The 26,342-nt window shown below is 46.4% G+C and overlaps 2 long non-coding RNA genes across 2 annotated transcripts in view; one reads left to right on the top strand and one right to left on the bottom strand.

Moving 5' to 3' along the window:
* LOC105882751 (uncharacterized) overlaps positions 1-26,342 on the top strand; it is a 237,734-nt gene that overhangs the window by 193,670 nt on the left and 17,722 nt on the right. The window contains exons 9-10 of the long non-coding RNA XR_012920150.1: positions 13,476-16,112; positions 17,003-17,199. This is a non-coding gene — a long non-coding RNA (uncharacterized LOC105882751). The remainder of the gene's footprint in view (positions 1-13,475; positions 16,113-17,002; positions 17,200-26,342) is intronic.
* Positions 10,752-12,717, bottom strand: LOC142871926 (uncharacterized). The gene is made up of 3 exons (XR_012920151.1): positions 12,629-12,717; positions 12,361-12,457; positions 10,752-10,838 (listed from the first exon to the last, which is right to left on the bottom strand). It is a non-coding gene; the product is annotated as an uncharacterized LOC142871926 (long non-coding RNA).

Here is a 26,342-nt window from a genome sequence, read left to right as displayed (position 1 = left end):
AGGTTTCTCTTGAAACCCTGGGAGTATTTACAAAAAGGTCTTCTGAGATGTGTCATGGAGAAATGAGGCCCTTTAGCCATAAATTAGCCACAGCGTGCTGGCTGGGGCCTCTCGCCAGTTAAGAGAAATTTCCAGCCTTGAGGACTGAAATCAAGTCAGGACTCTGATTTTGAAAATGGACTCAAGGCAATTCACTGCTCCTTGTACAGTTGGAGCCGTTTCCCCTATGCCTTTGCCTCTCTTCACCATGGCAGAGCCCCAAGGAGTACAAATGCCAAATTAAGTCTTTGACCCACATCTTGGAGGCCGTTCCCTTAGGAACACTATTCTCCACTCGCTTGCCTGGGGCCCCTCTCCACACTTTTGCTCGCTTTCCGGAATCAAGAAGACACTTCTGAATGTGATTCCTGGGTGGCCAGCAGCAAAGGCTGGGCAGCATCTGCTTTGAGCCACCTCCTCAACTCTGCCAAGTGGAAAGTGTAAAGGTGGTCTCACCTGCACCTCTTTTTGCCCGGACCTTTGGCCTGATAAAAGCAAAGTGCAGAGCCTTGAATGGGCAAGATAGAAACAAGATGTTCTCTTTCTCCTCCTCCTCCTTCTCCTCTCTACATTTATTCTGTGCTAAACATCAACCCAGGTGTTTATTTTTCCCTGGGAACTAACGGTTTATAGAGAGGATGCCTTTGCCTCTGCAAGAATGGTATTCTTTTCCTCCTGAGAAACTCCTATCCATCCTTCTGTACCTGGTAGAAGAACCCCCTTTCCTACAAGACTATGTTCATCCCCCCACTGGGAGTTGCTGACTCTCTGTTTTGGACACCACGTCTCCAGGGCTTCATTCTGGTCCAGACTGCACTCACCGTGCTGTCCTGGCTTATCTCTGTGTGTGTTCACTGAGCTGTTTGAGGGCAATGGCTGTGGCTCCTTTGTTTACCTCCGTGTCCCCAGCGCCTGCTGCAGTGCCAAGCACAGCATGGAAGGAAAAACTTGTTTGTGCAAAATGGGTGAATGTAGGTGCAAGTGGGGACACCCTTAGTTCAGCACAGGGTTTAGGCTCCAAATCGCTCAGCTGTGGTTTGGAGCTGGGACACCTGACTCTGTCACACAGATGGGGCCTGTGGCTCTGTACATGCAGTTTATTCCTCACACTTGGCAAACACATGTCAAAGCAGAAAGAGTTTGACAGCCTCAGAGTTTGACAGACTCAGTTTTGAATCCTCGTCAAAACTGGTGACTGAGTAAGTTACTTTACTCCTACCCATGCCTCGGTCTAGTCTCCCTGTCTTAAAATGAGCTTAGAAACATTTGCTGCCCCTGATTTGTTGAAAAGAAAGAGATGATGCTTGCAAAGCCCCGGTATGAGCCATAGCTCTTACGGTGATTTTGTTTTTCCTGAAAAGGAACTGTTCTTACTATCTCCGTGGGGGCAATAAAAGCATTCATGGCAAGAGTCCAGTTATTTGGAGGTATCTCTTCTGTCTGTTTACTCTCTTGCAGGAAAGTGCCTTCACCAGGACACATGGTAAGCCTGCTGGCTACTCCAGCTCTGCCTGGATTCCCAGGAAATCAGCAGCAGAGTAGCCACCCGCTGCTTGCTGGCCTGCTGTTTAGGCTGTGGTCCTAGGCTGTGGGAGCACACAGGGATAGTACAACAAACACATGACTCACTGAAGACTGCCATCCTCTAGCCAACGAGGTGCTGGCACTGGGTGATTTATAAAGGTTCCCAGTAGATACGCATATATCTGCTCAGTCTCCCTTGAAGTTGAGCCTGCCTTTGCTCTTGCACTCTGGGGAGTGGGGCTGGGGTTGGGGGTGGGATAATGTATGACCCTTGGGACTGTGTTCCCCCCTTCTTCCCTCCTGCATTTCTTGGTGGGCACCTTGCCAGGTGCTGGGGACATGGGGATGAGTAAGTTGTGGTTCAGGGGACACACAGGTCAACACAGGTGGCCAGCTGGATCGCAGCCCCCCAGAGACGACCACTTCCTAATTCCTGGAACCTTTGACTGTCACCTCACGTGGCAAAAGGACTTTGCAGATGTGATTAAGTTAAGGATTTTGGGATTGGGGAATATGCTGGATTATCCAGGTGGACTGAATGTGATCACAGGTGTCCTTAAAAGAGGGAGGCGGAGGGAGGTTTGAGTATCCAAGATGAGAAGGTGATGTGACTGGAGAAGCAGAGATTGGAATGATGCAGCCAGGAGCCAAGGGATGCTGGCGGCCTCTAGAAGTGGAAGACAAGGGCAAGTTTGCCTTTGGAGCCTCCTGAGGCTGCTTCAGGGCCAGGCCTTTGCCGCAGGCTATAGTTCCATCTCTGCCTGTCCCCGTTGCATTGAAGGTGCAGCTTTCATTCCTACCCTGGGTTTTGCTGCTTCCCTGGAACATTTAGGAAGAAGCCTGATGGCTTTGATGCTGTGTGGTTTTTCAGTTGCAGACTTGCTCTTGGGATTCTCACCTAATAGGCTGCCTGGCCCCTTTCCCCCTGACCGCTAAGCTGGGGCCACTGCCAGAGGTCCAGAGGCAGGCGGTGGAGGAGGCAGGGTTGCTTGAGACTCAGAACTTCTGGGAGGCTGGGCACTGTGCTGGTGCATCAGGCCCTGTGGTCACCACACCCTTGAGGGGCAGGAGCTCTCATGCCCATGACAGTCTGCCCATCTGCCTGTTGGCTGGCTACTGGACATAACACCTATTCTTTATTTTAATCCCACACATACATTTGGAGGGGAGGGATCATTGTCATTGCTTCACATATGGGGAACTGAGAAACAGAGAGGCTGACTTACTCATGGTCATACAAGGAGTAAGAGGTGATCCCAGATGAGGTTCTGGAATGTATGTTTTTTTGTTTAATAATAGATGGGGGAGGAGTTGCTTGGGTTTGCTATGTTTTATTTTCCCCAACTGGAAATGCCTTTGTCATTATTATCGTGTTATGGCAGTCTGTTTGCATTCCTGAAACCATGTCAGCAAAAGGTTTGCTGAGGGACATGGACAGCCTTGAAGCATCTGGGCTGTAAGAAGAGCACACAGAGGGTGAACCTCCATGCACTTTTAGCATAAATGCATTTGGGGCTGGTTGCATTCACAGCCAGAGAAAGGCCCGGCCATCCCAGATTCTCTGCCCTGTCTGAGAAGCCTGTGCTCTGAACCACAGGCCGCAGTGGGGCTTGGAGCCACTCGATGCTCAGTCCCAGCCTCCTTCTATGTAACAGCGAACACTGCTCATGTCCCGGGTCAGAGCCCAGCCTTACATTTAGCTGAATACAATTCTTGGTGTTAGCCATAGGATGAGATGTGGTGCGGGACTCTTGGACAAGGTGGCACTGGATGGTGAAATTGGGGGCTGCAGCGAGGGTGTGTTGGCTGGTGGAAGAGGGGTGCTGTCCGGAACAAGAGCAGAGGAAACACCATGGATTTCATCTCACATTCACTCTGTCCCATGCTGTCCCAGGTGTCTCCAGCTAGATCATCCTGTGAAGTTCTGCCTCCCCTTTTGAGGAGACATTATTACTCCCATTTCTCAGATGAGGCAAGTCCAGTCTGGGACGTTCAGTATTGGCCCAAGCATTTGCCCAACTACAGGCTGGTGAAGCTGGCATTGCAGTCGGGTCTTCCTCCTTCCCAAACCCTCCTCTTTGCACTCTGCCACCTCCTGTGAGCAGCTTGCTGACGTCATAAGAGGCAGTACGGATGCATGCAGGGAAATGGAAGAAATGTGAAGTATGTGATCCTTACCTATTTACACTAATTAAAGGAGGAAAAAATGGAAGGCTGGCCATCCATTGCTGCAGTGAGGCTGGAGGACAGCAGGTACAGGTTTGTGCTGCCAGTGGCGGTCAGCAGAGTCCTTGGAATGGGTTTTTCTAGCCTAGCATGCCATACAGTATTGATAGCGTCTGCATATTTTCACTCCGTTATCTCATTTCTCAGGTTTATCCTAAGGGGATAATTCAAAGGAAGAAAACAATTATTTTGCAAAGATGCCTATTAAATCATGATTTTTTAAAATTTTACTTTGGATTATGAAAAATTCAAATATCCAGGAAAGTAGAAAGAACAGTGTAATGAACACTCATATACCCATTACTTGGTTTTAATAATTCTGAACATTTGTCTTATTGACTTCATCTTTTTTTTTCTAAAATATTTTCAAGTAAATTTTAGACATCATGATATTTCACTCCCAAATATTTAAAGGTAGCTTTAGGTAAAATAAAAAGTGGAAACCAAACCTAAATGGAGAATGGTCAAATAAACTATGATGTGTCCACCTGGCACAATATTAATGAAACCTTTACAGTTATCATTTTGAAGTTCCAATTGATTATTGGATTAATGTCTGTCTCCCCTACTAATTTGGTGGGGAGAGTGTTCATTTTGCACACCACTTAGTCTCTGCTTCCTAGCATGTCTAGATCCTTGAAATAACCTGCTGAATGACCCAAGCAAAGCACATAATTTCGTACGAGCACTATATGAAAATACATGTGCATACAAATGATTCCTAGAAGGTGCCATTGGGAATTGCAAGCTTTTATGTTAGCATAATGGGAAGAATGGGTGAGTTTTTCTTCTTGCTTTATTTCTTTCATGTTGTGGTCATGTGGCTGTAACAGCAAATGTGTCTGTCACCACCATTGTGGAGGCAACTGACACGTGCTTTCTGCTTACTTTGTACAGTTCAGTAGAAAAGGAACACTGGGCTTGGAGCAGGAAGACTTGGTTTTGAAGCTATCACTCCTGTTTGCATGCTGTGTGATCTGCAATCTCTGAACCTCTCTGAGCTTAGTTTCTTCAACTGGAAATTGTGATCATGGTACCTGCCCCTCTGCATTTCCGTAACTAAATGAAATAATCAATGAATCATGGATATGAAAGTGCACTGCAAAAGTGTCCAGAGCTAGCTGTTCTCTTCTCTGCCGAGATGCACCTAACACTCCGGTACCCAGCAGAGCACACCCACTGCGCTGATACCCTCTGGGTGGAAAGCGAGCGGGCAGGAGGCACTCAATGCAATCAGGGCTTCCTTAGATGGCTCATTGGAAAACTCTCTGCTGCTGATAAACCAGGACATGATGGCTAATTCAATCAGAGCGCTCCACTGTGCTCACCCCTCTTACTAATTGATCCATTCTCAGGAGAGTTGGTCTGGTGGTTAAAAGGAGCTAGAGAAAAGATTTCTGCCTTGGGCACTGTTATGGGTTAAATTATGTCCCCACCAAAAATCACATTTTCCAATTGTACAGACAGAGGACTTATTTTTAATGTGGGACCTGGAAAGGGCACTTTGTATTCATTATCCCTTTTGATAATACCTACAGCATCTCTATTGTGCATTTATTTGTGCATTCAAAAAAATACTCATTGGGCACCTGCTCTGAGCCCAGACCTGTGCATGTCTCTGGAATATAATGGTATAAATGGCCTATATGGCCTTTGCACTCAGGATACTTATAATCTGCAGGGAAGGGGAGAGGCAGATAAAGGGGGAAAAATTAATTATAACTTCTCATAAAGAGCCAAACTGGGTGCTGGGAACCTACCAAAGAGCAAGGAGCCAGGCATGTGAACAAGAACAGTGTGTCTCCCTGCAGCAGGGTGGCCTGAAGACCCCTGGAGGGGTCTTCAGATTGGAATCACTGCTATAAACTTTCACTTTGCCATTTAAAACCAAGAATTTGGCTCGAATGTCCGTAGGAAGGTTCTTTTGAGCTCCGATTCCTCCAGGAGTCTCCATCCTGTCTTCTCCCCACTTGGCATGAACAGCGTCATTATTCAGCACGTATTTATTCAGCCTTTGCCACATGCCTGTCACCTCCCTGGGTGCAGGGCTGCTGCTGCGAGCAGCAGATGCGGCCACGACACTCACAGGGCCTGGAGCCAAGTGGGGGAGGCTCGGGAAGAAAGAATGTCATTTCCTGCTGTGGTGGGGAGCGCCCAGAGGGAGGCACGCTGTGTTAATGGGCTCTAGGGTCCTGGTCTCTGGAGTAACAGGCCTCTGTAAATAAGCAAGTCACCCATTTACGGGCCCTGCCCTCCTGCACAGTCATCACTCAGCCCCTTCAGGGTCATTCCACGGATTCATTGACAAGGCCCGGTTCCCGTTAGCTGCCTCTTTGGGGACAGAAAGATTTGTCCTTTATTGCTTACAAAAACATGCTCTGCGGTAGGCAGTGTCCTGCTAACTGAGAGGTGTTCGGGGAAGCGGTGCGGCCCAGTCTCACTAGACTCTCTGAGAGGAGGCCCTGTAGAGACCTTGAAACCGGCCCAATTGACAAAGCTCCCTGCTGGGGCTGAGCAGGTCCCCAGAAGGAAGCTAATGTTCTGCGGTAGGAATGAGGGTCCTTCCTCTGTCCTCCCCACGTGTCCTCAGCCAAAGCCACAGAACACAGAAGGGACCTTGGAGCCATTGTGTCTTTGTGCTCAGGTCCTGTCTGAGGGAGGAGAAAGGAGACAGGGGGGTGGGGAGGGAGGGTGAGCTCCACTTGCCAAGCCAAACTGCTCAGCACGGGTGCCCCTCCTCTCAGCCACTGGAAGGCTTTCTTCCTCCTGGCCACAATCAAACACCATTTCTTCTCTCTGCCTTTGTTCCCTGTGATTCCTCTGACTGTTGGTGTGTGAAATTGCCGCCGCTTGGCAGGGAGTTCATGGAGGTGGCAGAGCACCTGCCTAGGTTCTTGCCTCTCCTCCTCCCCACCTTCTTCCCTCCTCCCGTCTTTCCTTACCTGGCAGCCACCTAATTCTTCCCTTTGTAAATGCAGTTCAGAGAACAAGCTGCATCAGCTGCCTTAGGGAATCTTCCAAAGACACAAATCCCACCCTGTGCCTACCTCTTTTCTAGTTGACACTTCTCAGTGTCCCTCCCTCTCCTGTTGTCCTCAAGTTAATGCCCTCAGGTCTTCGTGGCCATTGTTCAGCTTGTAAGGCCCATTGCTTCGTCTCCCAGCTTCAGGAAATGCCCAGTCTGGGCACGAAGAAATGGGCAGACCTGGGCTGGGGGGAGATGTTCAAGCCACAAAAAGCAGAAAAGATTCAGGGATGAGATGGCTCAGAAGGGTTGTGGGACAGACAGACATTGGCTTTCTCTGTTGAGATGGGGCCATCGGAGTCTTTTAACCACGTTCTGCCTTGCACTTCAGCCAGTTCCTTCTGGCTGCTGTATTGCAAATGGACTGAAAGTGGCAAAGGTGGAAAGACAGCCAGTTAGGGGGCTATTACAGCAATCCAGGCTATTGCAGTAATCCGAGAAGAGATGATGTGGCCCGGCTGGGTGGAAGCAGAGGAGACTGTGAGATGTGATCAGTTTCTGGATGTATCTCAAAGGTAGAACTTGCTGGTGGGTTGGATATGAGGTACCAGAAGAAAGATGATCCCAAGGCTTTTGTCTTACACAACTAGAGAATGAAGTTTCCACATATTGATATGGGGGAATTGCGAGGGGAGTGGGAGGTGGGTGTTTATTTTGTGGGTAGAGGTGGAATGGTTATGTTGGAGATATAGGTCAGACATCCACGTGGAGATAGTGAGGAAGCAGCTTCACATATGAATCTGGAGTGTCATTGTAGCTAGGCCGTGGTTCCCAGACCCTCGATCAAACACCACTTTCGATGTCATCATGAAGGTATTTTCTGGATGTGATTAACATTTAAATCAGTGGACTTTGAGTAAAGCACATTACCCTCCAAAATGTGGGTGGGCCTCATCCACTCAGTTGAAGGCTGTCAGCAAAACAGACTGGCGGCCTCCTGGGAGAGGGGGAAAGTGGGGATTCTGGCTCCGGCTCCATGCTGCCTTTGCACTCGGGATGCAATATCAGCCCTTCCTTGCATCTCCAGTTTGCTGCCGTGCCCTGGAGATTGTGGACTTGCCAGTCCCCGTAATTGGCCTATTGATTGAGTCTGTCTGGAAAATCCTGACTAATACATGGAGTAAAGGAATAAACTTAGATACCTGACATTTATACAAAAAGTATGCATTTGGATTCGTATGTGGGAGTCAAGTCATTTGAGTATTGAGGCTGGGTATGATCTCAAGCAGGCAGGTGTGGACAGAAAGGAGCAAGTTTGTTGGGCTGCACAGCACAGGTAAGGAGATTCAGAAGCTGTGTGTGTGTGTGTGTGTGTGTGTGTGTGTGTGTGCGCGCGCATGTACATGTGTGTTTATGCTGCCTCTTCTTAAAACCAGAAGCATCTATCTCCTTATTTTTTCTGGAAGTTTGGGAAGTCATCCTGATGGGGCCACCTATTTATTTGACGGATGCTTTGCGATTCCTGTGCCGCAGCCCCTCTGGTGTTCTGGGCAGCAGAAGGGCATCCAGCCGTCCTTTCTCCTGTGCCAGAAATTGATTATTCCGGCATCTTCCTTTCGGGCCATTTTCAGTTCCCCTAACCACCAGTCTCTTGAAGCCATTTAGCGCCTCTTGGTACTGCGTAATCCCATTTATTAAAGCATGTGAAGCTTCCTTACTGGCAAGCGTTGGTAAAAATAGTTCTGCAGCCCCAAGGGACAGGGTCATTTGAACTTAGTGGCTTGAAAAACGTTTGGTGTGAATAACGAGAAGTGCAGGACCATGGAGATGAAATTTCCCTCTCCCTCTTTGTTCCTTGTTTTCTCTGTAAGGCATAATGTTTAACCCATATTTTCCAAGAACTGTGTGTAGGTGGGTTGCAGGGACAATTGATTTTTTTAGAGAAGTATTGTTCCTCTGGATGTGGAAACCAAGAAGCAAAGAATAATATTGAGCAAGAGATGTCCTGGTGACCAAGCCTGGGCTAATTATGGTGACAGTGTTGCAATGTGTTTGGGCCATCGTGTAGGGTAAGAGCATCACTGCACTATGAGTCGGACTGTGCTCTGGATCCAGGGTCATCTTCGGGGCCTTGTTCTTCTAGCCTAGGGTCAAGTGGATCATCTACTTTCTAAGGCTGTGTGATTAGGGCTAAATGACGAGTGCAGCTGGGCAGGTTGAAGGGACCCAAGTCTTCCTTCGTGTGAGGGCTACTGAATTGTGGCTAAGGTACTGCCCCTGGCTGCTGCCTGACCTTGGGCATGTCTTTGCACCTCTCTGAGCAGCAGGTCTTCACCTGTGAGGGGTTTGGACTAGGTGGTCTCTGAGGGGTGGGAAACTGGTCATGGGGGGTTGCATGCCCTGCAGGGGGAAGCCCTAGGAAGGTGGGTCCAGTGCTGCTGGGATTAATTTTTGGACTTTGTAATATAATGGAATTTTCTGAATTTGGGATGTGAGCATTGAATCCAAAAATATTTTGAACATTGTATGGGTGAAATATGTCGCCAGATAAAGCCCCCAGGTCTTCAGTCTGCAACCCGGTTTCATGCATTGCTCTTCTGGGGTTATTATGGGCTGGGGGCAGGAGGTGAAGGAAGCTCTATGACTTATTTTGTTTTGAAATCAGCATGAGTGTTTTAAGAGCTGGGGCAGCAATATCAGAGTGGAAGCCAGGTCACGAGATGCTGTTGCCTAGAGACCTAGACAGAGGGCATGCCCTGCTTTCCTCCAGACGGAATGAATGGCCTGAGACAGGGGGCCCAGAGCTGAGCTTCTTGGGATTTATGCCAAGATCCAGCCTCCACCTCTGTCTCCAGCTCTGTGGATGATGGCATTCAGAGCCAGGGGGAATCAAATATTTCAACATGTTTTATTTTTTATTTTCACTCAATAATATATCTTGGAGGTCTGCTGTGTGGATGTATGTGTGATGTGTACACACATCTCATTCTTTGTTAACTGCTGTATAATAGTCCATAGATTCTTTTTCCAACTCTGTTCTGTTAATGTGCATTTATTTTTATCCATTTTCCCCTTTTATTTCTACTTCTCCTGATGTCATGTCATAAGGTCCTGTAATTTTTCTTTACCCACCCTATACTCCACACCTCCCTACTTTCTCTCCTGTCTCCCTTCTTCCCTTCCTCCTTCTCTGCATCCACCCTTCATCCGTTCATCAAATGTGCTCACCCTATAGAAGCTGGCAGATGGGGCACAAAGGCCTTGCGTGCAAGAGCATTAATCCTGTGAGCTCCTAGAGAACAAGCACGTGACGGTGACTCCCGGAAGCAGGTTCCTCGGCGGGCTTCTTAGTAAAGGAGCTCTTTCTGGCCTTTGGAGCGTGTAAGAACCTCTGAGGCAGGGTCTCAGTGGTCAGCCACGGGACTGATATTACCACATCTGCCTTCCTGGGACCTTCTAGGACCTTTACTGGCTGCATCTCCCACCCCGCCCCTTCCTATTGCAGGAGTCTGTGGCTTGAGCAGAAGAACACCTTGGTGGGCTCTGGAGTGATGTCCTTGCGAAGGGACAAGCTGACCCTCATGGGCCTGGATGGGACAGTGTTTTTTGTTTGGAGCGAGAGAGAGCAGAACCTTGAACAAATTTGCAAATCAGAAGCCAGCTTTAAAATGGATACAGAACCTCTCGTGTTTTTCATTCCAAAAAATTCAGTAGAGATGACTAGAGGGATGGAAGGTGGTCCCCTTATCAGAGACAGGTGCAGGGAGAGGGAGGGGAGTCTGCAGTCAGCGCTCCTTTATTTTCCAAATGGGTTTAAAACACACCCTGTGCCTGCACGTCCCTCTGCTCTCACCCTCTGCACTCCTTGCTTCTTTTCTTGTGGGCGTTGTTACACTCATCACAGTAAAGATCTTCAGAGCATCACACCCGAGTGAAGCCCTCGTGTGCAGCAGTTCACAGTCTGGGCTGCCGAGCCCGACAGCCTGCTCAGTCTTCACCACTTCCGTCCCTGGAGCCAGTCATTGAAGCTCTGCGTGTCTCGCTTTGTCCTGTGTGAGATGGGACTTGTATCGCTGTCTTCCTTCTTGGGATGTCAGGGAGAGCAAAATGAGTTATTCTGTGTGGAACACCCAACTTAACCCTAGGATGGTGCCCAGCACATAGGAGGTGCTCAGTAGATCTCTCTCTCTCTCTTTCTCTCTCTCTCTCTCTCTCTCTCTCTCTCTCACACACACACACACACACACACAGAGGCACGCATAGATGCATACACATGCATAGATGCACACATGCATAGACACACACACACACGCATAGATGCACACAAATGCATAGATGCACTCACATGCATAGAAACACACACACACACGGAGCTCAAATGTCTTATTGGACAGGCCTTTATTGGCCACTATATGCAGACAGCACTACCTCACACCCCTGTCTCCTTTTCTTTTCTGTCTTTATTGATCTCCACAGCACTTACCATCATCCAACCCACCATATATGTACCTGTTTATTTGTTTGGTGACTGTCTGCCACCCCCATCCCTTTGTGAGTCTCAGGAATGCAGAGATTTTTGTTAGTTTTATTAAATGCTTTATTCCCTGGAATACAGTAGGTACCTAGTAAACATTTGTCAAATGGACGAGTCCTTATTTTAGAGATGACTTCCGGGCCTAGACTCAGGCACAGAGAGTTAAAATAACTTACTCAAGGTCACCCAGTTACTGGCAGGCAAATCTGGACCCAGAGCCCATGTTCTAATCTAAATCATCACTACCTCCTGCTGGTAACAAACAAACAAACAAACAAACAAATCCAGGAAAACTCAGCACAGTGCCTGCAACACAGTAAGGACTGAGTCAACGCTGAATAAAGGTGCTAATGCTTCCAACAACCGTCTCTGCCCCACACAAATCCTTGCCTTGATCCCTGCCAGATCCTTGCCAGTAAGGATTTGCGATGTTCACTACAAGATACCAAGCACGGTGCCTGGTCTGCCATCCATGAGTGGCAGCTATTGCCTATTACGCTTGTTATTTTTACTGTGTTTGAGCACACTGAGTTGTACTTGAATGTTACTTGCTTGCCCTACTTATCTTCGTCCCTCCTGAGGGTGCAGACCGAGCCTTAGTCATCCCGGCATCCCCACCTTCTTCCACAGTTCTTGGTATGTGGTTGACATATGCTAATGCACACGAGTGAGCGGGGAGACCAGCAAACAAGTGGGCCAGGGGTTGGTTGGGGCCACTCGGGCCAGATGTTTGGGGACGTGTTTCCTGGAGCCTTATCCTCCCGTGTCAGATTCAGGTCTAGGACAACGGTAAGGTTGCTCCATTGTTCCCGGATAACGTGTCCTATCTTAACGTCTCGGAGGGGCAGCCCGTGGACACACCCAGGCCCCTGCCCTATCAGTAGCCGCACCTGGGCCTTTGCGGGCAGCAGGACAACCTGCCCTGAAGAGAACTTCCCCATGTCCCACCCTCCTCCTTGATGCCTCCCTCCCCCTGGTGAGAAAAAAGTTTGTTTAAGGGGGCATTTCTCCCTCTTGAACTTCTCACGTTACAGTAAAGACCCAGAAAACACGTTAGATAAAAATGCTTTACCTTTGCCTTACTCTCCGTCATGTGACCTGTGTCTTCCCGCTTGTATCTCACCGACATCTTGTCGGAGGGATGAGTCAGTCCTTATCCCTGTAACACACTGAAATTTTCTTAAAATTGTATGCATTTAAAAAATTATATGTCTTTTAGGTCATATAGCGTGTGGGAGAGAGCCTGGGGCCAGAGCCAGCTAGCTGCTTGCTAGTAACCCAGTGCTTTTTCCAAAGAGTTTCCTGCACTGGCTGTATTTGTCGGTGTTCTCTCTCCTTACCTGCTTCCAGAAAGGAGTCTAGGGGTGTGTTACACATTTCATGAGCCGGGGCAGCTTTCAAGTCTGCGAGCTCCGTGCGACAGCTGAGCTGCCTTGTGAGGCGAGATAGGTGGGCGTCGTAATGAGCAGACGTGGATTCTGGAGACGGCAGAGCTCAGGGGTGGGGACACGTTCCTCCCGCCAAGCGTGCCTCTCCTGCTGGATTTGACTCTTCCATCAGCTGTTCGCAGACTGAGTTGAACGTTGGAGTCACTGGGGGAATTTAAAAATCCTGATGCCAGTATCTCACCTGCAAAAGTTCTGATTTTGTCTGGAATGGGGCCTGGGCTTTGGGGTTTATAACGTCTTCTCTCCAGGTGAATCTGCTGTGCAGTAAAGTTTGAGAACCACTATCTGTAACTAAGAAGAAGTGGGCAATCCCCAAATGCTATTTCAGATAGTAGTTCCAGCCCTCCTAAAGCAAGCCTTGACTCAGACCTGCTCAGACCTTTGCTCAGATTTGTGGCAGCTCGAGTTTCAGAACAAATGACAGTGCTGAAAGAGGAAGTCGAGGGACCAGGGAGATAGGTGTGTTCCCAACAGCTGCCATGTGCTGTGTCCATCCTGCATGCCAGGCACTGTTCTGAGCACTTTGTATACACTAACTCATCCAGTTTACAGTCCACACATAGCCCTAAGAGGCCCCTGTGGTGTCATCTCCATTCCACCGATGACAAAACAACATGGCGCCCATAGGGAACTTGTTCAGGCTGGTAGTGGCCTCAGTAGAGGATCTGAATGGGATTGGGAGACAGGGAGCCTGGCTCTGGAGGCTGCTGTTTTAATCAGTACAGCTATTGCCTTGCAGGATGCTCCTGGAATTGTGGTGTACTCGTTCCCACATGGCCGAGGATTTTTCTCTCGCCAGTTTATCCTCCATGGTGATGCTGAAGCTTCGTTCTGATCTGGCACTGCTGCTCAGGGGCCTACATGGCTCCTAGTGCCTTCCGTAGGGGAAGCCAAGCTCCTCAGCACAGCCTATGAGGTATGCCCTGTGCATCCTGAGCCCTGGCTGACCATTCTGTCACTATCCATGTCATACATTCTGGTGAGACCACCTGGAAGTCCCCTCCCTTTTCTCTGCCTGTGAACCCCTACTCTTCAATACCTACCTGAAACATCTTCTTCTCTGACTTGCCCAGGAAGAGTGAATGAGGCCTTTCTCTTTGTTCCTGAAGTCTTTGGTCCCTTTATCTGTGATCCCATAGATGACAGCCTTTTTCCTCAGTCCCCTCCAGGGAACTAGGGGTTCCCTCCATCAGTGCCCATCACGGTGCCTCCAATGGGTGGCCAGTCCCTCACTCATAGGATGCCCTTGTTCACCTTAGGTTCTACTTTGTTTTAGCCACAGAGATACATTATCTTTTGACCACCTAAAGGTTTTCTGGCTGTGACCAATCTCTTCCTCCGAGACGCCTTAGCTTCAAATTGCACAATTGACATATGCTATGCTTTTCTAGGCTGAGCTGTGGTTTTAGGTGAATCCTGAGCTCTAGTGGAGGTTTGCTTCTGTCTAGCCTTGGGCTTTCTGCATTCTTGAATATCTCAGGGCCCAAAAGTAAAAGAAAAGCATCCACCTCTGGGAACAGTATTGAGACTTTGCTACTGCTGCAGTGAAGAGGACAGGAAAAGGCAAGTCTAAGAGACATTAGTCGAAGAATTTTTTCTGCAGAAGCATGCATGATGTGAATTGAATCTTTATCACGACATTGTTTGAAATAGAAAAAATGAGATTCAATTTAAAAGTTCATCAGTTGGGGTTTAGTTGATTCAATTGTGATACCTCCATAAAGTGGAATACAATATAGCTGTTTTAAAAAATACTACAAACACATGGCACACCTGTTAGTTAGCTCGATTTATGCATTCCACAATGTATACATATTTCAAAACATGTTGTACACCATAAATATTTATAACTTTTATTTGTCAATTAAAAAGTTAATCTAAAAATTAATTAGTGGCTTTATGAATGAATAGGGAACATTCTTTGATGCTTTATTAACTATCAAAGAGTAATGTAAACCTTAATGATGTTTTTCTTAAAAAAACAACTGAGCATAGAACAGTATTGTATGTGAGCATGCTAATAGCTACACACTAATGCACCAACCCTGGGTAAGGTACCTGAACTTCTGCATCTGCAGGCAGGCTTAATGCTCTGCTGTTATTGTCTCTTTACTGACCTGTAAGTCAGTCCTAGAGAGAACACTTCATAGAGCAGGTGCATAGGAGGCTTTCCATCAATATTTGTGAATGAATGAATGAATGAATGAATGGAGGGAGGGAGGAGTTTTCTTTCTACAATTCCCTTCTGCCTGCTACTCCTTGAACGTGTGAGGCTGGCAGCTGAGCCCTGAGGTCTCTTCTCCCTCTCCTGGTTATTTCCCCAGCCTCCCCTCCTTGCCCTTCAGACTTGCACTCTGCAAACCTTTTTCATTATCCCCCAGGTTACAGAGAAACAAGGAAAGAGGAGAGGTTTGAAGCAGACCTTCGAGATTACAGTGTGTAGCTGACATTGTCAGTTAAGTCGGGCAGCTCTGACTTAGGTGATTAATTTAGTTGCCTGGGCTGAGCCGACCCAGGGCTGGGCTCAACCTCTCCATCTGACGGGGTGCGCCAGTGAGTCAGACCTGTTGGGGTTTGAGTCCTCGCTCCAGTGTGGCTGCCCATGCGACCTTGGCCATTTTACTTTAACCTTGCTGAATCTCCATTTCCTGATCTGTAAAAGCAGGCTAAAAATGCTTCTCTTGAGGTTGTCTTGAGGATTAAATGTGATAACATAAGTGAAAGTGCCCTTTGAAGAAAGAGGAAGGTGAAAGTGCTTACCGTGCGGGAGGAGAGTGTGGAGGGCCCCCTGTTGTTCTCAGGTGCCTCCTCCTTCCCAGGAAGAATCCCAATGACAAGTCACAAGAGGTTATAATTTGGCTCTTACTCTTTTATTCAGGGCACTTCTCTTGGCCGCCCAGGGTTTGCAGCTTAAGCAAATAAATTACCCTGCTCCACTGAGCTCCAAGTTCTGTAGCCAGCCATATGTTGGAGCTTGATAGAGATTCTTATCTGGCCGGGTAATATTACCCAGCGAGGGATGACATTTCTTATCAGAGGCCCTGCGGAATCAGAGACAGGGGAGCCCTTTCTTTTTTCTCGGCTGCCGCCAGGCCTCCACAAGCAGGGCTGGCAGGGAGACTGGGAGGGGCAGCTCGGGCTGTCAGTGGCATCAGCTGACCCTCCTCTCTTGAGATAGCCTTCCTTGAGGAAGTGCGCCATTTTGAGACTTTTGCATTTTGGAGCCACTGATAGAGGCAGGGTGGGGAGTGTGAATGAGGAAGGAAGAAGGGAGCGTGGTGATGCTGCCCAGCCTTGGGAGGAGGGCCCTGCCCTTCTACTGAGAGGCCTGGGGACAGACGCATTGGCTCTGCAGGGCAGGGACAGCTGAGTACAGGTGGGTACCAAGGGCTAGTCTTTCTGAGTGGCGGGGTGCTGGGGAGCTTCCATGTGCCCCTCCAGGTCCACTTCTTGCCCTGCTCTGCCTTGTTCTGTGCCCGTGAGACCCACCTGTGCAGATGCATCAGCAGGATGGATGCAACACTGGGCTCCGGCACCCTCTGGCTTCTGTCTGGGAGGCACTGGCAGGACGGGAGGGCAAGAAGGGAGTGAGATTAAGGTGTTTACTTTTCTACCACCTCCCTGCTGGGTCCTTGACTGATTCAGGTAAGGTCCACACAGAGGGCCCTGGGTTTGGATCTTGATTCTGGCATGCCTTTTCTGTGTGGTAGTAGGTAAGTTGTCGAAGCTCTCTGTGCCTCAGATTCCTTATCTATAGTCTGGGGGTGATGCCACTTTTTTCGACATCTGTCACTTGCTTTGGGGTCCGGGTGATCACTGAGCCTCTCATTTGCCTTGAATACTGAAGGAAGAGGCACTGCCAGGTGCCCTGAGGGCCTGTCTGAGGCCAAAGCTCACCGGGGACAAGGGCTGTAGGGTGGGAAGAGGAGGTCAAGTGGACCATGTGATTGGGAGCTGCAGCCTCTGTCGGGGACACACGCTCAGGGTCCTTCCCCTCCTGAGTTTCGGGAAGTTCTGTCTCATGCAGCCCTGCTCCCAAGTACTAATCTTGCTGTCATCAGAAAGGGAAGGAGAAGTGGTTTTCCTCTCCGTGGACCCATTCCAGCCAGCAGTTCCTGCCTCTGCTTCCTTCCTGCTGGTGCCCACATCTCTGTTTCCTTCCATCTCTCCTCCCCCACCCCACCTCTCCTGTCCTGGGCCTCATATTGGGCACCTTGAGTTTTCTTGTCTTGCTGAGTTTCCTGTCTGTCACCTCTTCTCCCAAAGGTCACATCCCAATTCTGAAAGCTCAGCTCTGATCATGTCCCTGGACAGCTCAGAAGCAGCCAGCAGCTCCCTGTCACCTGCAGGCTTGAAGTCAGACCTCTCAGCAAGGCATTTACGTCCCACCTGAGCATCGCTCCAGCTTGTGAATCCAGCCCAATCCATCACCTTTAAACGTCTCAAGTGGGAAATAGGTCCTGGTAAACAGATCTCACTTCCTATTTTTTAAACCTACCGCTTTCTTTCTTTGATTTCTGTGCTTTGATCCCATTGTTTCTTCTCTTTGGATGCCTGAGCGATCCATGGCTTCTGGCTTCAGAAAGTGTTGGGTTCAGACCTCAGCTCCAACAGTTGCTGGCTTTGCAACCATGGCACGCCACTTCACCACTCCAAGCCTCAGTATTCTGGACAGTGACATGAGCTGATAGCTCCTGCCTGCAGGCTCGCTGTGAGAAGAACCTGTCTGAGGGCTCCCACTGGAGCATCACTCCTCGAAGGCTCTCCATGGGTGGAGGCTTCCCTCTCCCTCTAATTGGCCATCCCTCTGATTATCCACATCCCACCTGTCCTGAAGTTCCATTCTACCATTTGCCTCCTCTCTGGATTCTTCCACCTGGAAGTCACCAACCTCTGTTTTTAAAACTCCGAGTGCCTCATGTCTGGATAGTAGAAATGGACTTTGTCCTTTTCTATCTGTGTCTGATGTCCCAGCACAGTCCAAGTAGCTTCAGGGCATTGACTATAGCGTAAGGTTCTCAGCTTGGCTGCAGGAACCACTGATTGGGTGACTAGCCGTCGACTCTAAGGGAATGGAAGAGAGTCGTCTGTTCGTTCATTGAACAAAATCTGATTCAGCACACATGGTATGTTACGTCTGGGCTGCACAGTGGAGTTGCAAGGAGGCATAAGATGGAGACTCTGTCCTCACGGAGCCCATCATCCAGGGAGGAGGTCACCCTACTGAGAATCTGTGTCAGGCCTAGACTTCAGACCCAGGTGGGACATGGGCCTCTCCTCATAGGTAGCTCAGAAGCTGGTGTTGGTTGGGGGTGATTGGGGGCAGTTATGTGCCCATGGAGAGGACGCTTCCCTTGAGATGGTTGCCCCCATCCCCCGAGATCAGAGAGGATGGGATGCCCTCTCAAGATGCCATTAGTGCCTTGCTGGAGTATGGAATGTCCAATTCACAGATGGCTCCCGCCGCCCCTGCTCTCGTTTCCCGTCCTGCCACATGGTGTAGCCTTTGTGGTTGCCAGCACAACCCTTTGTTAGGTTAGTGCTCCAGGAAAGAAGTTGTAGGACATTTCAGTAGGCTGATCATGATCTTGACAACTTGTGTCAGCATGTCCATACCCAGGACAGTGGGTGCGAGCCAGCCAGCTGACAATCCTGAGCCTCTGTGGACTCTCCTCTCGTGGACCTCAGATGTCTGGTGCTTCAGTTGAGTTTATTTTCCACCAACACCCTTATCCAAGTCATCCTCATGTCTCACCTAGACCATGGCAGCAGCCTCCAAATTCGACTCCCTAAATCTAATCTTAACCCTCTACAATCTGTATCCCTCTGCAGCATGATCTTTCTGAAGTGTGAATTTAACTGTGTCTTCCCCAACAAACATACCCAGACCTTCATATTTCTGCTCTTGGGATGAAGACCAAAATCTCTATGGGGCTTTGTGTTAGGCTGCCTCGCTGGCTCTTCTCCTCACTCCCTATTCTTCAGCCACAATGACCTCTGCTGAGTGATAAAAAGCTACCCTGTCCTTTGCATGTGTTATTTGTGTGCTTGGCATGCTCATTCTCTCTGTTTATGCCTGGCTAGTGCTTTCTTACTCTTTAGCTACTCCTGTTGTTTTCTCCCGTTGCACTCAACATTTCCTTCCTAGCATTATTGCCTGATTGATTTTCCAGCATTATTGAGATACAGTTAACAAATAAAAATTGTGTATATTAAGTGTACAATGTGATGTTTTGATATATATACATACATTGGGAAATGATTATCCCAATCAACCTAATTAGCTTATCAGTCACCTCATATAGTTCTAATTCCTTGAGGAATAAAGTTAAGTTGTTTATTAGAGATCTTTCTCCTTTTTTGACATTTCTAATTTATTTTAGAAGCAGGCTCTCTCTCTGTCACCCTGGCTACAGTGCAGTGGCTCAGTCATAGCTCATTGTAACTTCAAATTCCTGGGCTCAATCAATCCTCCTGCCTCAACCTCCCAAAGTGCTGGGATTACAGGTATGAGCCAACACACCTGGCCAAGATTGTTCTTCTTAATATATGTGTTTATCACTATAAACTTTTCTCTTAGAACTGCTTTTACTGCATCCTACAATTTTAGTATATTATGTTTCCATTTTCATCTGTCTCAAGATACATTTGATTCCTTCTTGATTTCTTCTTTGTTCAGGAATGTGTTATTTTGCACATATTTGTGAATTTTCCAATATTCCTCCTATTATTGATTTCTGTTTTCATACCACTATGGTCAGAGAAGATACTTGATATGATTTCAGTCATCTTAAATTTAAGACTTGTTTTGTAACCTAACATACAGTCTATCCTGGACAATGTTCTGTGTGCACTTGAGAAGAATGTGTATTCTGGTGCCGTAGGATTAAATACAGGCAGCCCCTGGGTTACAGATGAGATACATTCCTGAGAACGTCTTTAGGTTAGATTTGTATATAACTCAGATCCCTGATTAATAGCACATATATAGTAATAATAATAATAATACTATAATGTCTCATACGTGATAACAATAATACAGTTTAATGCAGTAATAACAATACTCCTGTACTCTAATAATAAGCTACAGAAACTATTGTGCTCTTTCTTTCAATTCAAACAAACAGAACATAAAAACAGACCCATACAAAAAGTCTAGATAAGAGATGGGAGAAATTTCAAAAACGAATGTTAAAGGTTAACATTTACTTAATGTTGCCTCAATACTGGGCTAATAAGAATGTTATGCTTATTTTGATCTTCTAACCAAATTAATAACAACCTTCTCATTTCAATAATTAATCCACTGTACTGCTTAGTAATAATTATGCTTTCATTGGAGCACTGCCTTTCACATGTTCCATTATTCTCACTTTATCTTTTATAATTGTTCCAATTGTCTAGCTTAATGCTTTTCCAATAAATAATGGTGTCTGGCCTTTGTCCAAATATTTAATTATTTCTACTTTTATTTGTATCATGATCAAATTTCTGTTTACTGCAGGCTAACCAGGGCTTGCCGTGGACTTTAGCTTTGGCGGTGTTGTCATAAGGGTAAACATAGACTCAAAGTCAAATAAAAAAGTTAAGATGAACGTGATGCTGTGTGTAAGTGACTATATAAACAGCGAGACTAACCACTAGCGTAAAGATGCTGTGCCAATGAATTGCTTACGCCGTACAGGTTTGTTTACATGTGTGGAAGAAACTAGTTCCTGAATTATTAGTGTTATTATTTAATTATAAATTATCCTTGCGGGGAGCCTTAGGAGCCTGTTCATAAGTATAGAACACTGCAAATCAGGTTGTCTGTAACTTGGGGACTGCCTGTAATGTTCTGTATATGTCTGTTGGGTCCATTTGGACAATAATGTTGTTTAATTTTGTTGTTTCCTAATTGATTTTCTGTCTGGATGATCTATTCATTGTTCAAAGTGGAGCATTGAAGTCTCCTACTATTATTGTATTGGTATCTATTTCTCCCTTCTTTTAATATTTGTTTTTATGTATTTGGGTAATCCATTGTTAGGTGCATATGTATTTACAATTGTTATGTCCTCTTAATGAATTGATCCCTTTATCATTACATAATGACCTTTTTTGTCTTTCATGACAGTTTTTGAAAAAAATCCATTTTGTCTTTTGGTTATTATTTATGGGGATATCTTTCCCAATTTCTTTACTTTCAGCTTATGAGTATTCTGAAAGGTAAAGTGAGTCTCCCGTAAGCAGCATATAGCGGAATATTGAGTTTTTGTTTGTTTATTTGTTTAATTCATTCAGCCACTCTGAATGTCTTTTGATTAAGTGTCTTTGCAAAATTTAATCTATTTAAATTTAAAGTAATTATTGATAGGTAAAGACTTATTGCAATTTTGTCAATTGTTTTCTGATGTTTTGTAGTTTGCTCCTTTCTCTCTTGTTCTCTTTTTTTGTAATTTGATTTATTTCTTTTTCTTTTTTTTGTAGTGATTATACTTTTGATTTCTGTCTCTTGTGTATCTACTACAAGTGTTTTCTTTGCGGTTACTATGAGGCTTATATAAAACATTTTATAGTTTTAATAGTCTGTTTTAAGCTGATAACAATTTCAACTGCATATAAAAACTCTATACTTGAACTTCTCTTTTTTATGTCATTGATATCATAATTTGTATCAGTTTATACTATTGTGTATCCATTAAGAAATTATTGTGGCCATAGTTATTTTTATACTTTTTTCTTTTAACTTTTATACTAAAGTTAAAGGTGATTTATGTACCACCATTACAGTATGAAAGTATTCTAAATTTGATTGTATTCTTACCTTTACATTGAGTTTTATACTTTATATGTTTTAATGTTATTAATTAGTGTCCTTTTCTTTCACCTTAAAGGACTCACTTTAACCTTTCTTGTAAGATAGGTCTAGTGGTGATGAACTCCATCAGCTTTTGTTTGTCTAGGAAAGACTTTCTCTCTTCATTTCTGAAGGGCAGTTTTGCCAGATGTCATATTCTTATTTGGAAGGGTTTTTTTCACACTACCACTTTGAATATATCATTGCACTTTATCCTGGATTGCAAGGTTTCTGCTAGAAATCCAGTAATAGTCTTTTGAGAGTTCCCTTATATGTGACAAGTTGCTTTCTCTGTTTGTCTTTGACTTTGGTGAATTTGATTTTAACGTGTGTCAGTGAAGATCTCTTTATGTTTAATCAAGTTGGGATTCTTTGGGCTTCATGGATCTGGATCTTTAGTTTCTTCTCCAGATTTGGGAAGTTTTCTATTATTGTTTGTTTTTTTTTTTTTTTTTTAAATAAGCTTTCTGTCATGTTCTTTACTGCCTTTCTTCTGTAGGACTCCTATAATGCATGTATTGTCACTTGACAGTGTCCCATAAGTCCATAGGCTTTCTTTACTCTATATCATTCTTTTTTTCTTCTTTTATCTCTACTGAGTAATTTTAAATACTCTGTCTTTTACCTCATTCTTTCTTCTGGTTGATCTAGTCTGATGTTGAGGCTCCCTATGGAGTTTTTAATTTTAGTCAGTGTGTTTCAGTGCAGAATTTCTGTTTGTTTCTTTTTCAGGGTTTCTCTTTCTTTATTGAACTTCCAGTTTTGTTCATGTGTTATTTTCCTGATTTTATTTAGTTGTCTGTGTTCTCTTGTAGTTCACTGAGCTTCCTCAAGACAACTATTTTGAATTCTTTGTCAGGCAATTTGTAGATCCTCATTTCTTTAAGATTGATTACTAGAGCTTTATTTTTTTTCTTTAGTGGTGTAATGTTTCCTTGACTTCATGATCCTTGTGGCCTTGTGTTGGTGTCTGTGCATTTGAAGAAATAGGCACCTCTTCCATTCTTTACAGATTAGCTTCAGCAGAAAAAGCAATTCACCACTCAGCCCATCTAGAGATTTTGACTGGGCTTGCTGGTAGTGTCTGTGCAGGTTTATTACTGGAGACCTTGGGTGGGCTGGCCTAATTTCTGTGTCAGCAAGCAGGCAGCCCCATTTCCTGGGTCCACAGGGACCATCCTGGAGCCTGGTAACACTTGAATTTGCCTGAGGCATCAGTCTGTGTGGGCAGATCTAGTACCCGGGTCGGTGGAGGTGAGCCTAAAGCCTGGGTTCATAGCTACAGGCCTAGATCCTGGGTCCACAGGGCCAGCCTGGCACTGGGGTCCATTGTGGCAGGTTCGTGGACTGAGCCCATGGGACGGACCTGGAGCCTGGGTTCATGGGAGCTAACATGGTTCCTGGATTCACTGGGGTGGGCCTGATGCCAGGGTTTGTGCCAAAGTCAGGTACTTGGTTCACTCTTCTTCTTCCATATGGAGGGTATCTCTCTCTATGCTGCACTGCACTGGCTTAGGGGAGGAGTGACATGGGTAATGTGACACTATCCTTTCCACCCTCTTCAATGCATCTTTTCTTATTTCTATGTTCCACCCAGGTACTGTGATCTCTCACCTGGTTTCCTTAGGTCTTGTGAAGGTATTTTTGTGCCTGGATGGTTGTTCAAATTGATGTTTCTGTGCAAAACAAGAACTAGAACCTCCTATTCCATTATCCTGCTGAAATCACTGCTCCCTCCATAGCATGATTTGTTATGATACATTTATTTGTGTTTGTTTCACATTTGTTTTCCTCCACTGGATTGGAACTCTGTAAGGGGAAGGATGAAGTCAATTTAGTTTACCACAGTCATAAAAACAAAAACCAATGCAGTTATCATACTGCCTATGTGCTGGGCACTAAGTTTTTCATTTTTACCAAATCATTTCATCCTCATAAGACTTTACTGAAGTGTAGATAAACTGAGGCCCAGAGAAGTTAAACAATGTGGTCCAGCAGACCCATCTAGGTGGTAGAGGGTAAAAGCAGGATTTGAAACCTCACAGTGGCTCCAGGGTCTGTGTTCTTAACCACTTTGGCTGTCTCTTCCAGTGCTTCCTGCTCGTGACCACCCTAAGGATGGTGCTTAACAAACGGGCAATGCATGAATCAAAGTCCACTATCTTGTATCTCAGAGAAGTTCTCCCAGCAGTTTACGTACCAAGTGCAGAGTTGGCAGAATAGTAAAGAGGAAGGGACTTGGACTTAGGGATCTGGCATCAATGGATTGACATCTGGGCTCACTATTCACTACCTGGGTGATTGACAAACTATTTAACTGTCATTAAGCCTTGGTTTTCTTAGGTCAAAATGTGAGTAACACTATTTATCTCACATTAATAGTAAAGGAAAATCTGTGAGGTGAACTTCTAGGTTATACTGTGTGCTCAGAAAGTGTCATCTGTCCTCTTGGAGAGGTTCTCATTTGTAGGTTGAGTGACATCATATCCCCTTTCACCTGATAGTAGCTGGAAAGAAGGAGATTGTCCAGAAGGGGTTGGCTTTACCTTGGGTTGACAGGGAGAAGGAACAGGAGTTTGTCTGCTGCTATAGGAAAAGGAGGGGATGTACTGACCTTTTTTCTAGCCTTAGCATGTCACTGCCTTAAGTTGTGGTTTCCACTGACTTCCATTCCAGGGCCAAGTGTGTGGGGACTTTGGTGACCCCCTGCCCATGCCACGTTATTGAAGGCCCCCGGTTACTTTTTGGCTCTCTGGACATCCCGAGTCTCCGCACTGGCTGCTTTCTCACGGCGGGGTTCTTCTGCCTCTTGCCCCTTGCCCTGTGACCTTCCTAAGGAGGCCCCACGCAGGCCCAGAATCATTGCTTTGGCTTTCTGACCCTTTCCAGGAAATCCCCATGAAGTGCCCTGGAATAAAATTTCCCTGCAATGTTTAGTTCTGAGCATTACTTCACTCTAATCCTCTTTCCTTCCTGCTTCGTCTCTCCAGTGCTCAGTAGTCCTGCCTTATGCTGCTTTCTTTTCTTCCATGTTTTGTGCATATTGTTTTCTTTCCAAGCTTTCCATCACCCCCTTACCTCCTTATGGCCTGTAGACAAACAGTGCCCACTGCTCAAAGGAACAGAAGTGCTGGCTTCAGGTAAACCAGCCTGCCCTAGCAGGGGATGCAGGCCCCGAAGGCAGGGGAAGACACTTGGCCTTATGCCAGGCATGCACAGGTGACTCATCTTGGATGCTGGACTAGCCAAATATGCATCCCTGGAAAGTCGCCAAGCCTTTCTGGACCAGAGAAAGAGGCCTCGCTGAGGAGAGGAACAGTTTGTCGTGGCTGTGTTTTTGACTGGTGACCTCCCTCCCCTGGTGTCTTTCTCACACTTCTGGAATCACTGCAGCCCCTGAGTGCCACACCCGCATCGTCCCCTCCCAGAGACAGTGGTGTTGAGTGTCATAGAGACTGAGCTCCACCAGTGAGTAGATGCAAGTCTGTAACCGACATTCCGAAGCCAGACCGTTTGGCTTCCAATCCTGGCTCCCTTACTTACTAGCATTGTGATCATGGACAAGATTCTTGCTCTTAATGCCTCTGTCTTGGTTTGCTCATCAGTAAAATGGGACACGGAGAGTAGTGTTTGTCTGTGGGAGACTGAACTATGGATCCCAGTTATTTACTCCTCTGTAATAAAATTATACCCTCATCCTTTTGTCCCAAGGTGAGTAACATGTACTTTCCCACCCCTTGGCTTTGGTCTTGGCCTCATGACTTGCTTTGGTTCCTGGGATATTGTTAGCAGCACCACCCATGTGGGGGACGGAACATGCAGAAGCTTTGTTGCGTACTTTCTGTCACGACAGCATGCCTTCGGTGGCCTCTGATCCACAGTGGATGAGAGGCATGGAGCTGAATTAGCCCCCAACATGGAGCCAACCTTAGACAAACTCTGCTTGTATCAGCCAAGCCCCAGACGACTAGCAGACGTGAGGGTGAGTCGTAAATGCTTTTCACTGTATGCCACCGAGTCTGGAGTGTGGTGTTAGGCAGCATTGTTGTTGCCATAGTGGACTAAGGTACCACTTTGTAGGATTGTCACAAGAACTGAGTGGGTTCAGGTATTAATTTTCGGTTGCTGCTATAGCACGTTGCCACAAACTCAGTGGCTCTTACAACACAAATTTATTATCTCACAGTTCCATGGGTTAGAAATGCGACATGAGTCCACTGGGCTGCCACGAAGGAGCCCAGGACGGCGTTCCTTGCTGGAGGCTCTAGGCAGAATCTGCTCCCGCCTTGCCAGCCCTGGAGGCTGCCCACACTCCTTGGTTCATGGCTTCCTCCTCTGTCTTCATAGCCAGCAGCACAACATCGCTCTGTGCTTTTCTCCCGTGGTAACATCTCTGATTGGCCCTCTCTTCTGCTTCCCTCTTCCATTTTTAAGGACTCTTCTAATTATGTTGAGGCCACAGAAATAATCTAAAATAATTTCCCTATTTAAAGTCATCAAACTGGCAACTTTACTTCCATCTGCGACCTGAATAATCTAAGATTAATAATAATAATAATAATCTAAGATACTCAAAAGTGTCAGGGATTAGGGAATGGACATCTTTGGGGGCCATTACTCTGCCCACCACAGCCCATGTCAAGCCTCACTTACACTAGATAGTATATACATGCTGACATTATCGCCAACTTCAGCTTTGTCATCCATGAGACGAGAGAGAGATGTAGTCCTGCCTGAAACCCACACAGGCTCCTGGGAAGAGTTTGC

This window comes from Microcebus murinus, chromosome 7 (genome assembly GCF_040939455.1).
Source record: "Microcebus murinus isolate Inina chromosome 7, M.murinus_Inina_mat1.0, whole genome shotgun sequence".
In the NCBI taxonomy this organism is placed as follows: domain Eukaryota; kingdom Metazoa; phylum Chordata; class Mammalia; order Primates; family Cheirogaleidae; genus Microcebus; species Microcebus murinus.
This window is presented reverse-complemented; position numbering and strand designations above follow the sequence as displayed.